This window comes from Pelobates fuscus, chromosome 5, assembly GCF_036172605.1.
Source record: "Pelobates fuscus isolate aPelFus1 chromosome 5, aPelFus1.pri, whole genome shotgun sequence".
NCBI lineage: Eukaryota > Metazoa > Chordata > Amphibia > Anura > Pelobatidae > Pelobates > Pelobates fuscus.
This window is the reverse complement of record NC_086321.1, coordinates 166,125,118-166,137,945: the sequence shown is the minus strand read 5'-3', so window position 1 is coordinate 166,137,945 and position 12,828 is coordinate 166,125,118. Positions and strand designations below refer to the sequence as shown.

General features: G+C 40.3%; 1 protein-coding gene across 3 annotated transcripts in view; it reads right to left on the bottom strand.

The window, feature by feature from the left end:
- Window positions 1–12,828, bottom strand: part of TPST2 (tyrosylprotein sulfotransferase 2) — an 86,047-nt gene that overhangs the window by 45,544 nt on the left and 27,675 nt on the right. For all 3 annotated transcript variants that reach the window (XM_063454627.1, XM_063454628.1, XM_063454629.1), the window contains exon 2: window positions 4,144–4,201. The gene's annotated coding sequence lies outside the window, so the exon portion shown is untranslated. The remainder of the gene's footprint in view (window positions 1–4,143; window positions 4,202–12,828) is intronic.

Here is a 12,828-nt window from a genome sequence, read left to right as displayed (position 1 = left end):
GTGCATACAGGCATAAGGATGTCTTTCTAGCATGAGAGGGTGCAGCTGAGGAAAAAAAATCAAAAACAGATTTTTATATATGATGGTATATAATATAGCCAAAATATGCTACTAGTTAGTTACATGAGGCAAGTTCAATGTGATATTTGGTTGTTCCTATCAACAAAGGCAGAACATATCCAAAAACATCTGCTTTCAAGTTCATTCTTTCGTACACTGAGGGGAAGGGGTTTGGGCGGAGGAAAGAAAAAAAAAAAAAAAAAGCATGTCCATAGCAGAAAGCATCAGGAAAAATGACAGGGTGTGTTATCATTTACAGCAAGCATGTCAAACCTGCGGCCCACAATGAATATATTTGCGGCCTGCCTGGTCTGGGTCGGCTTTGTGCTGTGGCGGCGACCAGCCACAAGACTAGAAAGATATTTAATGTCTGAGTCTTGCCTTCCCTCCCACGCCCACAAGAGCGCAGAGTGCGTCTGTTGCAGAGGAGCGTCTGGCCTGCTTGCAGAGAAAAGCAGGGCTGGAACTGGAGGACGGGCGGCTCATCTAAAGGTAGGGAAAGAGGGGCTTAGATGACCTTCCTGTGTCGTTTGTTAAATTGGGGAGGGGGGCAGTATATTAATTTGGGAAGGGTCAGGGCCAGTGTATTAAATTGGGGGATGGAGTTGGCACTGTATTAATTTGGGGAGGTAGCAGGGCAGTGTATTAAATTGGGGGAGGGAAGGGACAGTGTATTAATTTGGGGAGGGATTGAGTAGGCACTGCACTGATTTGGGGGAGGGTGTCAGTATATTAAATTGGGGAAGGGGGAGCAGTGTATTAATTTGAGGGAGGCAGTAGGCCAGTGTATTAATTTGAGGGAGGGAGTGGGCACTGTATTAAATTGGGAAGGGAGAGCAGTGTAATTAATTTGAGGGAGGGGCCAGTGTATTAATTTGGGGGAGTGAGTGGGGCTGTGTATTAGAGTGGTGGGGGGTGCAATGTGTTAAATTGGGGGGAGATGGCCAGTGTATTAAATTGGGGGAGGGAGTCGGTCTGCGTATTAGAGTAGTGGGAGGGGGGGCAGTGGGCACTGTATTAATTTGGGGGAGGGAGAGGATACTGTATTAATTTGGGGGAGGGTGCTAGTGTATTAAATTGTGGAGGCAGAGCAGAGTATTAATTTGGGGGAGGGAGTGGGGCTGTGCATTAAATTAGAATGGTAGGAGTGTGTGTTAGAGTGGAGGGACAAGGGGCAGTGTATTAGATTGAGTGGAGGGGCAGTGTATTAGATTGGGTGGAGGGGGCAGTGTATTACATTGGGTGGAGGGGGCAGTGTATTACATTGGGTGGAGGGGGCAGTGTATTACATTGGGTGGAGGGGCAGTGTATTACATTGGGTGGAGGGGGCAGTGTATTACATTGGGTGGAGGGGGCAGTGTATTACATTGGGTGGAGGGGGCAGTGTATTACATTGGGTGGAGGGGGCAGTGTATTACATTGGGTGGAGGGGCAGTGTATTACATTGGGTGGAGGGGGCAGTGTATTACATTGGGTGGAGGGGGCAGTGTATTACATTGGATTTGGGGAAATGTATTGGATTTGTGGGCTGTGTAATAGAGTGGTGGGAGGGGCAGTGTTTTAAATTGAGAGGAGGGGCAGTGTATTAAATTGGGGAGGAATGGCAGTGTATTAAATTAGAATGGTGGGAGTGGGGGCAGAGTGATAAATTAGAGTGGATTCGGTTGAGTGGAGGGGCAGAGTATTAGATTGGATTTGGGGAAATGTATTGGATTTGTGGGCTGTGTAATAGTGGTGGGAGGGGCAGTGTGTTAAATTGGGGGGAGGAAAGGCAGTGTATTAAATTAGAATGGTGGGATTAGGGGCAGTGTGTTAAATTGGGTGGAGGGGGCAGTGTATTAGATTGGATTTGGGGAAATGTATTGAATTTGTGGGCAGTTTATTAGAATTGAGGGAGGGATCCGTGTATTAGATTGGGTCTGTATGGAAGCGATGAACGCTTCCCATAGAGATGCTGATTGGCCGCGCAGCTATTTCCCACACATGCACAATAGCATCCCAATGCTTTCCAATGGGAAAGCATTGGATTGGCTGAGATCATCAAGATTGATGATCTCAGCCAAAGTGAAGAACACTCATAGGACTTCAAAATCAACAAGATAAACGTCATTTGTTACCAAACTTTTCTAAAGATATCAAGGTAGTTGGACTGAAAAATTGGTTATATGCACATGCATGTCTCCTTCAAATACATTCACTATTTTGTTTAGGATGTCCTTATGCTCGTAGGGCTTCAAAGTAGTTAGTTAGGCAACTTATTTTTATTCTGTACTTTTCAAGATAAACACACGTTTTTCTGAAAACTGTTTTTTTATTTTTTTTGCGGCCCAGATAAACTTAAACCTTGTTTATTTGGCCCGTGTTAGCCTTTGAGTTTGACATGCTTGATTTACAGACATTGTTCACTTAGCATGATTTAAGTGTAACAGTGAAACAATCAAAATATCTAAACCAATTTAATTTTGTAAAAAGAAAAGTCACTATGAATCAGAAAAAGAAACAAACTTGAGGAAGCATTAAACATCAGACAAAAAAATGGCAAGTTTGCTTTCTTTTTGATGTCCTCGATCTATTCCTAGTTGAAGGGATACTCTAGGCACCAAAACAACTTTAGCATAATGAAATGGTTCTAATACACAGATCATTTCAGTGTGGGTCCACTGTTCAATTCTCTGCCATTTGGGAGTTAAATATTTTTTTTGCGTAACTCGTTTTCCTGGCACTATAGGGTCATTAGGTCCCCCCCCCACCCTCAGGGCCCCCCCTCACGCTGGGCTGAATGGGTTAAAACCCCTTCAGACACGTACCTTTCCCCAGTGCCAGGCTCCCTCTGTGCTGGGGAACTCTCCACCACCTGCCGATGTCAGATCCGAATGCGCATGTGCAGCAAGAGCCGCGCGCATTCAAACAGCCCATATGAAAGCATTACTCAATGCTTTCCTATGGACGTCTAGCGTCTTCTCACTGTGATTTTCACAATGAGAATCGCGGAAGCGCCTCTAGCGGCTGTCAGTGAGACAGCCACTAGAGGCTGGATTAACCCTCAGTGAAACATAGCAGTTTCTCTGAAACTGCTATCTTTTCAGCTGCAGGGTTAAAACTAGAGGGACCTGGCACCCAGACCACGTCATTGGGCTGAAGTGGTCTGGGTGCCTATAGTGGTCCTTTAAGAAGTCCGAGTCTCACCTCCCACACACTTTCTGAAAATACATTTTTGTTTTTTTAACTTCCCTTATTGTATAGTGGGAGATTATTGTACAGTGTTTAGATTTTAATTTTTATCTTCTGCCCTGTTAGTTGCGTGCTAGAGCCTCCTGTAAGTGATTTAATGAACACTACAGCATTGGGAATACCTAACCCTATAGTGCCCAGGTCCCTAATTAGATTGAGGACTCCCAATGTGTGTGTAAAATTATATTATAATATTTTATTATAATATAATATATTAAATAAGGTTTTACTCACCTTTTTCCCGCTACGAGACTCATTTGGTTGTGGTGCTGCTGCCCAATTCGCTTCCTGCATAGTCATCGTGGAGGTGCCACCTCCTCAGTGATCATACAATCCAATGCACCTCATAGAGGAGACTAGGGACAAGATGCTCGAAAGACAGTCACTAGAGATCTATTTAACCCTGCAATGTAAACTATGCAGTTTCTACAAAACTAAAATGTTTTACATTGCAGGGTTAAAACTACAGGGCCACAGCAAGCAGACCACTTCATTTAGAGGAAGTGGTCTTGGCGTATTTCATGGTCCTTTAACGTTCAAATGAATATAAACTTCTAAAGTATACACACTGTGCTGATCTGATTAAAAATTTAACTTTTTTTTTTTTTCATGGAGGGTGAGGCAGGGGAGGTGTAGCAGGAGCTCCATAAACAGAAACAAAAGTGATTTAGCTCAAAAATGGTAGAGAACGGACAAGTGAGACAGCACAAGATATCATCTGCATCCTTAAGTTGATTTCTTACACAGTGCCCTTTTGACTGTTATTGACAAGAAAATAATTATATCAGTTTAATTATCTAATGAGAATATCCTGTTTACCAAACCACATACACTTTGGATCCATAAACCTACCTATACATGGTAAGGTTATCTTAAGATGATATGGATTTTTGTTTCATAAACACTGCATCTGACAAAAAAAAAAAAAGGAAAATATAGTTATGCCATTATAACATCCTGTTATATCCAATGCCAATTTACATAGCTGTTCAATGTTGTTTACTCGAGTGACAATCTGGAACTAGTAGTTGAATCAATACTATAAAAAGCTAACACATATTATAAGGCAAATTTTTTCCACTTAATATGCAAGGATTGTCACAGGCAACTTTATAAAGTGCAATACATGCTAGTAAACAAGAGTTGTGCAATGGCAGAGAAAATATGAGTGACACAAACAAGAAGACTTAATAGCAATTGCTAAAACAAAACAGAAAATCCCTTGTAAACTATGTGCAATGCTTAAGCAAGTGAGATGTACACTCCAGTGTAGAGGGTGTGATCAACTTTTCTCATGAAGCTTAACCCCTTAAGGACTGAGCCAAATGTACACGTTGTGATCAAAACGTAAACAAAAACTGGAATTTGCGCTATATGTCTGTTCAGGCGTAATTCGCCTCTTTCATATTATGTGCACCCACACTTATTATACATCATTTTATTCAGGGGAAACAGGGCTTTCATTTAACAGCAAATATTTAGGTATGAAACGTAATTTAATATGAATAAAATATTTAAAAAATTGGGAAAAATAAGAATTAAAAACATTTTTTTTGTTCTACGTGACATTCTAACTGTGAATGTCATAATACTGTTTTCTTTTACTGCAATAAAATACACATTTGTATTCAGCGATGTCTCACGTGTAAAACAGTACCCCCTATGTACAGGTTTTATGGCGTTTTGAGAAGTTACAGGGTCAAATATAGCGTGTTACATTTTTCAGTTTTCACATTGAAATTCGCCAGATTGGTTACGTTGCCTATGAGACCGTATGGTAGCCCAGGAATAAGAATTACCCCCATGATGGCATACCATTTGCGAAAGTAAACAACCCAAGGTATTGCACATGGGGTGTGTCCAGTCCTTTTTTAGTAGCCACTTGGTCACAAACACTGGCCAAAGTTAGTGTTAATATTTGAAAATGCAAAAAACTAATTTGAATGCCAATTTTGGCCAGTGTTTGTGACTAAGTGGCTACTAAAAAAGACTGAACATACCCCATTTGCAATACCTTGGGTTGTCTACTATTGCAAATGGTATGTCATGATGGGGGTAATTTTCATTCCTGGGCTACCGTACAATCTCAAAGACATAACCAACCTGGCGAATTTCAATGTGAAAAAACTGAAATGCAAGCCTTATATTTGAATCAGTAACTTTTGAAAAAAACATAAACCCTGTACATGAGGGGTACTGTTGTACTCGGGAGACTTCGCTGAACACAAATATTAGTGTTTCAAAACAGTAAAACATATCACAACAGTTATATTGTCAGTGTAAGTGCCATTTGTGTGTGAAAAATGCAAAAAAATTCACTTTCACTGACGATATCATCGTTGTAATTTTACTGTTTTGAAACACTAATATTTGTATTCAGCGAAGTCTTCCGAGTAAAACAGTAACTCCCATGTACAGGTTTTATGGTGTTTTGGAAAGTTACAGGGTTAAATATAGTGCTAGCAAATTAAATTCCCTGGTCTTTTGGCCTACGTTGTCAGGCAGATCACGCTAATTGTAATTAATAAAATGACCTAATTATGTAAATTTTTTACATAAAATATATACGTAGAATTATGTATAGAATTTTTTTCAATTATTTTTATTTATATATAGGTATATATATATATATATATATATATAGTGATATATACGTATATACTTATGTATATAGATATACAGTGGGACCTCGGTTTGCAAACGCCTCGGTTAACATAATTTTCGGTTTACAAATGAAAATCCATTGAAAATAATGCCTCAGTTTACAATTTTTTCTTGCAATACAAAGCAAGTTTCCCCAGGATGCATTGCACTTGGGAGGTTTATAGCACCGCCCCCTGCATGCTGGAGTCTGTGGGTAGCACGTGGCGCCGAGTGTGGAGGTGTTGGGGCGACTTTTGCATCGAGTTTTGGAGCCATTCTGGAAATTGTTTGCAGTTGTTTTGGGACTTCTTGGTGCATTTCTCAAGCTGTGGAAAGGTAGTGAACTGAGCTTCGTCGTTTGCATGCCTTTTATTGTGTGTTCTGCATTGTGGGTTGGTTTCCATGCCAGCTCATTCTGACTTTTTTTTCTGACCTCCAGAACGGATTAATTGGTTTCCAATGCATTCCTATGGGAAACCGCATTTCGGTTTACAAATGTTTCGCAATAAGAAACGTCCTGGAGAACGCATTAAATTCGTAAACCGAGGTCCCACTGTATATATTATTTCGTTCTACATGTATTTTAATACCAATATATATTCATTTTAAAATACAGTTAGAACATAATTACACACATATTTCTAATTACTTTAGTTTTTTTTTTACATATTTATTATATATATATATATATATATATATATATAATGAGAATTATATATTTAATAAATATCATTGCACATGTACTTTGATATGAATATATATATATATAAATTTATATATATATATATATAAATATTATAATACACAGACAGTGTATGTATATTTATGTGTATGTGTATATATATATATATATATATATATATATACACACACACACACTTAGATCATATATATATATTTTTTTTTTACAGACAGCAGGGGGAGTACCTGTCATTACGGGCACTCCCACTGCTGGCAATGCCTTGGACGGCTATGCCGTTCATGTGATTGCGAGGACCTCGCGATCACATGGCACAGAGGGGCCAAAGAGGAAGCAGGGGGACTACCTGGGCTCCCAGTTGAGTCCCCGCACCGCGATCGCCGGCATGGGATTGCCGGCGACAGGGTAAGTACATAGGACGCCGGGGACGTTCTATGTTGTCCCCCGGCGTTAAGAGCCGGGTCCCCAAGGACGGCATAGAACGTCCCCCATCCTTAAGGGGTTAATAAAGGTATATCTACAAATGTGCAGTCTGAGATAATTATAGTTCTGTTATTACTAAAAACAAATATTAATGACATTGAACAACACTATAGAACTAGCTTTACTCCAACACTTTTATTTTTTAAAATGTGTTTGTTTTCAATGTATAGTGCTCTATTGGGACTGAGCCAAATGTACACGTTGTGATTAAAACAAAACGTAAACAAAACCTTGAATTTGCGCTATATGTCTGTTCAGGCGTAATTCATCTCTTTCATGTTATGTGCACCCACACTTATTATATATCATTTTATTCAGGGAAAACGGGGCTTTCATTTAACATCAAATATTTAGGTATGAAACATAATTTACTATGAATAAAATATTAACCCCCTGCACATAAGTGCAGATTACTCAATATGTGCAGTGTTTCAAGCTAAAACACTGCACATACATACTCCCTACCACAGAAGTGGTCATGCTGGTTGGAGTAACTCTTTATTTGTAAGAAAACACAAATAATTACATACAATGTACATTTTAATTAAGTTATATTTTGCTAGTTTTAATAATGGTATGTTTTAGTTTTATGGGGTTATTCGCTAAACACCAGATATTGTCCAAATGAACAAAATCCAGTAAAAATGACCGACTATGTGTCGCTCCTCCTGCCCCCATTATTTTACAACTGGGCAGTGATGGCTGCCCAAATGTTTTTTTTTAACCATGGTAGATGCCAGATATTTAACCCCTCGCAATGCAAAGGGTTTTTAACATTGCCCACTGGATACTACTTGCTGCCAGTGGGCCACATAGTTTAGATTGCTTTCAAAAAATGTTTTATATCCGGGCACAGATTTGCACATTCAATATGTATTTCAGCTCTAGTTTGGCTGAAATCTGAACCAAATTCAGGGTTTTTTGAATTTTGTGGATATTTATATATTTCGATTTTGCAGTCCGAATGGACGCAGACTTTAGTGAATTACCCTGTTAGAGAGGGTTTTATTTTAGTATACATTTTTAAGGCTTCCTAAATCTTTCACAATATACTAAAATTATTTTATACGTTCCTTTCGTTAGCATTTCTATAAAGTCACACACAAGGCAGGGGTTTTGCAAAATATTAAACCTCATTTTAGTTGAAATATTAGAAATTATTAAAAAGCATTTTAGAGCTCTCTCTACACTGACATATGGCTTTATTGTTGTTTGCACAAGTAAAGAATGGCAACCTATTGCACTGCTGGAACAAGCATCAGTACAATATGGTAATGCAAGTCTACTCTCAATAATGCCCAGGATTCCCTATCACAAGCACTTTGAAGTGACAACAGAAACCCTTGCAGAAAAAAGGGCTAATGCAGTAAACCTCCAGTCCTGAATACACCCTGGGATAGACACTAAGCATATGTTTAACAGAACAAGTATAAACAAATGCTGGCTACCAGCAATAGATGATGAGCCTTCAACACACTGCAACCTCAGGTACAGCTTCAGGTAAATAAAATGGCTCTATAACAAGTAGAGGCCAGTCCAAAACAGTCTGTTTCACCAGTCTCTGGTCACTTCTTGAGTCAGAATATGGCACACATGGATATGGTCGGCAGTTAAGCTAAGATCAGAGGACAAGAAGAATCCCATCAGACACACCCATCGCTGACGAAGAATCATCCCAGGTTTTGGGCTCTCAGCCTAGGTAAGTGGCTGTGTGAACCCATCTTTAGTGACAAAATGGCACAGGGCACCAGTGTGTCGGCTCAGGTTGCGTTCAGCTGGTAGATCAGCCGCCTTTCCCCTCCACAATGTGCACTAGGCACACTGTGTAGTTTGAGATACTCCTTAAATCAGCTGAGATTATGGACGGCAACCACTCCACTATGTACTAGTCAAGTCAAGGATTAGGCGGAATACCCACAGACTCTGAAAAAGTGCGTATAAGGCTATACATCATGAGAGCCAGATCCTGCCGCACATGCAGCATTCTAAAGTGTAACACTGCCGCATGTGCAGCATTCTAAAGTGTAACACTGCCGCAGGTGCAGCATTCTAAAGTGTAACACTGCCGCACGTGCAGCATTCTAAAGTGTAACACTGCCGCAAGTGCAGCCTTCTAAAGTGTAACACTGCCGCAAGTGCAGCCTTCTAAAGTGTAACACTGCCGCAAGTGCAGCCTTCTAAAGTGTAACACTGCCGCAAGTGCAGCCTTCTAAAGTGTAACACTGCCGCAAGTGCAGCCTTCTAAAGTGTAACACTGCCGCAAGTGCAGCCTTCTAAAGTGTAACACTGCCGCAAGTGCAGCCTTCTAAAGTGTAACACTGCCGCAAGTGCAGCCTTCTAAAGTGTAACACTGCCGCAAGTGCAGCCATCTAAAGTGTAACACTGCCGCAAGTGCAGCCTTCTAAAGTGTAACACTGCCGCAAGTGCAGCCTTCTAAAGTGTAACACTGCCGCAAGTGCAGCCTTCTAAAGTGTAACACTGCCGCAAGTGCAGCCTTCTAAAGTGTAACACTGCCTCACGTGCAGCATTCTAAAGTGTAACACTGCCGCACATGCAGCATTCTAAAGTGTAACACTGCCGCACGTGCAGCATTCTAAAGTGTAACACTGCCGCACGTGCAATATTTTAAAGTGGAACACTGCCGCACGTGCAGCATTCTAAAGTGTAACACTGCCGCACGTGCAGCATTCTAAAGTGTAACACTGCCGCACGTGCAATATTTTAAAGTGGAACACTGCCGCACGTGCAGCATTCTAAAGTGGAACACTGCCGCACGTGCAGCATTCTAAAGTGTAACACTGCCGCACGTGCAGCATTCTAAAGTGGAACACTGCCGCACGTGCAGCATTCTAAAGTGGAACACTGCCGCACGTGCAGCATTCTAAAGTGGAACACTGCGCATATTCCAGGCACCATGACCATTTAAACTCACTGAAGTGGTCATGGTGCCTGAAGTAATCCTTTAATTATATATTCTATTTAAACGATTGGTAATGTTAAAAAAAAAAAAAAGTTGCCAATGCTTCTGCATTGCAGTTATTTGACATACATCTAAACAGAACTGATCTAAGCACAATAGATACAATTTAGGACATACTGGCTGACTACTACAGTTTAAAGGAAAACTCCAAATATGTAAGCACTTCTTGCTATAAGGGCTTTTTGTGTTACGGGTGTATCCTCTTTTTTCATTCTTTAATAGAGATCGGTACTTTTGTAAATTAACCTTGTTAGAACCCAATGGGTCAGACAGCCAGTCCTGTTACTTCCATGGAGCTATACTCAAGACGCAGGCAATTACCCAGAGCATTGCCAAGACTTCTGAATTAACTGTATTTGTTATTAGACTGTCACAGCAAATCTGTGCTGGAAAAGAAGGGGACCTTTAGCAGTAGGTGCAGATATTATACACTGCCTGGCCAAAAAAAAAAGTCACACACTTGTACCGCCTTTAGCTTTGATTATAGCATGCATTCGCTGTGGCATTGCTTCGATAAGCTTCTGCAATGTCACAAGATTTATTTCTGCCCGGCTTTGCATTAATTTTTCACCAAGATCTTGTACTGATGATGGGAGAGTTGGACCACTGCGCAAAGCCTTCTCCAGCAAATCCCAAAGATTCTCAATGGGGTTAAGGTCTGGACTCTGTGGTAGCCAATCCATGTGAAAATGAAGACTCATGCTCCCTGAACAACTCTTTCACAATTTGAGCCCGATGAATCCTGGCATTGTCATCTTGGAATATGCACATGCCATCAGGGAAGAGAAAAATCCATTGATGGAATAACCGGGTCATTCAGTATATTCAGGTTGTCAGCTGACCTCATTCTTTGGGCACATAATGTTGCTGAACCTAGACCTGACCAACTGCATCAACCCCAGATCATACCAACGCCCCCACTGGCTTGTACAGTAGGCACTAGGCATGATGGGTGCATCACTTCATCGGCCTCTCTTCTTACTCTGATGCGCCCATCACTCTGTAACAGGGTAAATCCCCACTATTCTCCCAGTTTTTAATAATGCGTTGGACAGTTAATAACCCAATTTTAGTAGTTTCTGCAATCTCCTTAGATGTTTTCTCTGCTTGATGCATGGCTATGATTTGACCCGTCTCAAACAGACTGACACCTTTTCCACAACCACAGGATGTGTCTTTCGCCATGGGTGTTTAACCCCTTAAGGACCAAACTTCTGGAATAAAAGGGAATCATGACGTGTCAGACATGTCATGTGTCCTTAAGGGGTTAAGGAATGAGAAGCTACTCATTGCATCAGTTGGGGTTAAATAACTTGTTGCCAGCTGAAATATAATCGCTCATGCAGTAACTATCCAATATAGGCTCTTAGCTATTTGCTTAGTTAAATACTTTTTTTTGGCCAGGCCCTGTATATGCAGTTATTTCAAGCCAATAATTATTATATCCTTAACAGAAAACATGCAAAACAAACACATGAATATTTTCTTTGGGGATATATCTTTTTTCGTGGAGTGTTCCTTTAATCAGCATTTTTACTTCTCACTAGTAGAAGCCATTTGAGTATGAAAGTTATTAAAGTATTGTTGCTATACAGGAATATATACATTATCAGTTCAGTCCCTTATATCAAGACTCAGAGAAAATAAGAATAGTGGACATTTTGTGATTTTTATAATGATGGACATGATTTTAGCATTTAAAGCAATAATTCTAAATTATATAATAAGTAAGTGTTCCTGTTTTCCCTCAACCCATTCAAAACAGAAACCTTAGAATGAGTCTTCCTGCCAGTCAGGGGAGATAAGAGGTCTTCCAAGATCAGTCTGCATGTTTAAACAGCTCCCTTGAAGCAGTGTTTCAACTTACGACATACCCTTGTTCTCTCAAAAAGCAACCTGAAGCAAAATTGGGAGGATGTGATGTCATGTCCCTTTCACCTGGAGGTCAGTTTGCCATGGTAGAGAGCAATGGAATCTCAGTATCCTCGTCTATAACATCCACTACTGAATGAGTTTAGAGAGAATTAAATCAATGTCAAGGATGTGTGTCTATATATGTATTTGTGTGTTTATGTGAGTGATTGACTAGTTTAGTCTTAGAGAATGGCTTCAATTTGTGTCATATAATGGTTAATTGTGCATCATTTATATATTAAAAATATATTGTATAGATCTTTTGGCAATTTCCTAAGTTCTGCAGAAACTCGCAAGCCCTTTTATATAAACATACTTCAATTCTATATTTAGGGAAATAAATATTCATCACTGTGGGAAGAACAGCAACAAATGAGAGGCACTTTATGCACCATAACTACTACAGTTGGACGTTCTGTGTCACACTGTTTCCGACGGCCTAGGTCACCGTGGCTGAGTCGGTCACTCAGTATTTTGGAAGTCATATGTCAGCAGTGGTAATGGCAATTTCACCCAAATTTGAAAAACATTCTCAAGCAGTGACTTCTTTGAATCTCTGGAGTTCCAGTATTGCCTTATACCCCTCTCGGCAAGGCGCCTGTTTGATAGGAGAGGCAGTAGTATCGTATCAGACACTTACTACACTGCATCAGGCAGGTCAGAGACTAAAAAATAAAATATATTCTGAAGCTACACCCATTCAGCAATGACAGCTTTGTTAAACTATTTTAACTGTTTAGAGGAAAGAGGAAGCATTTTCCTATCTGTTTAGCAGCAACAGTCCTTTATGTATAAAAAATTCCCTTCCTCTAGCGCA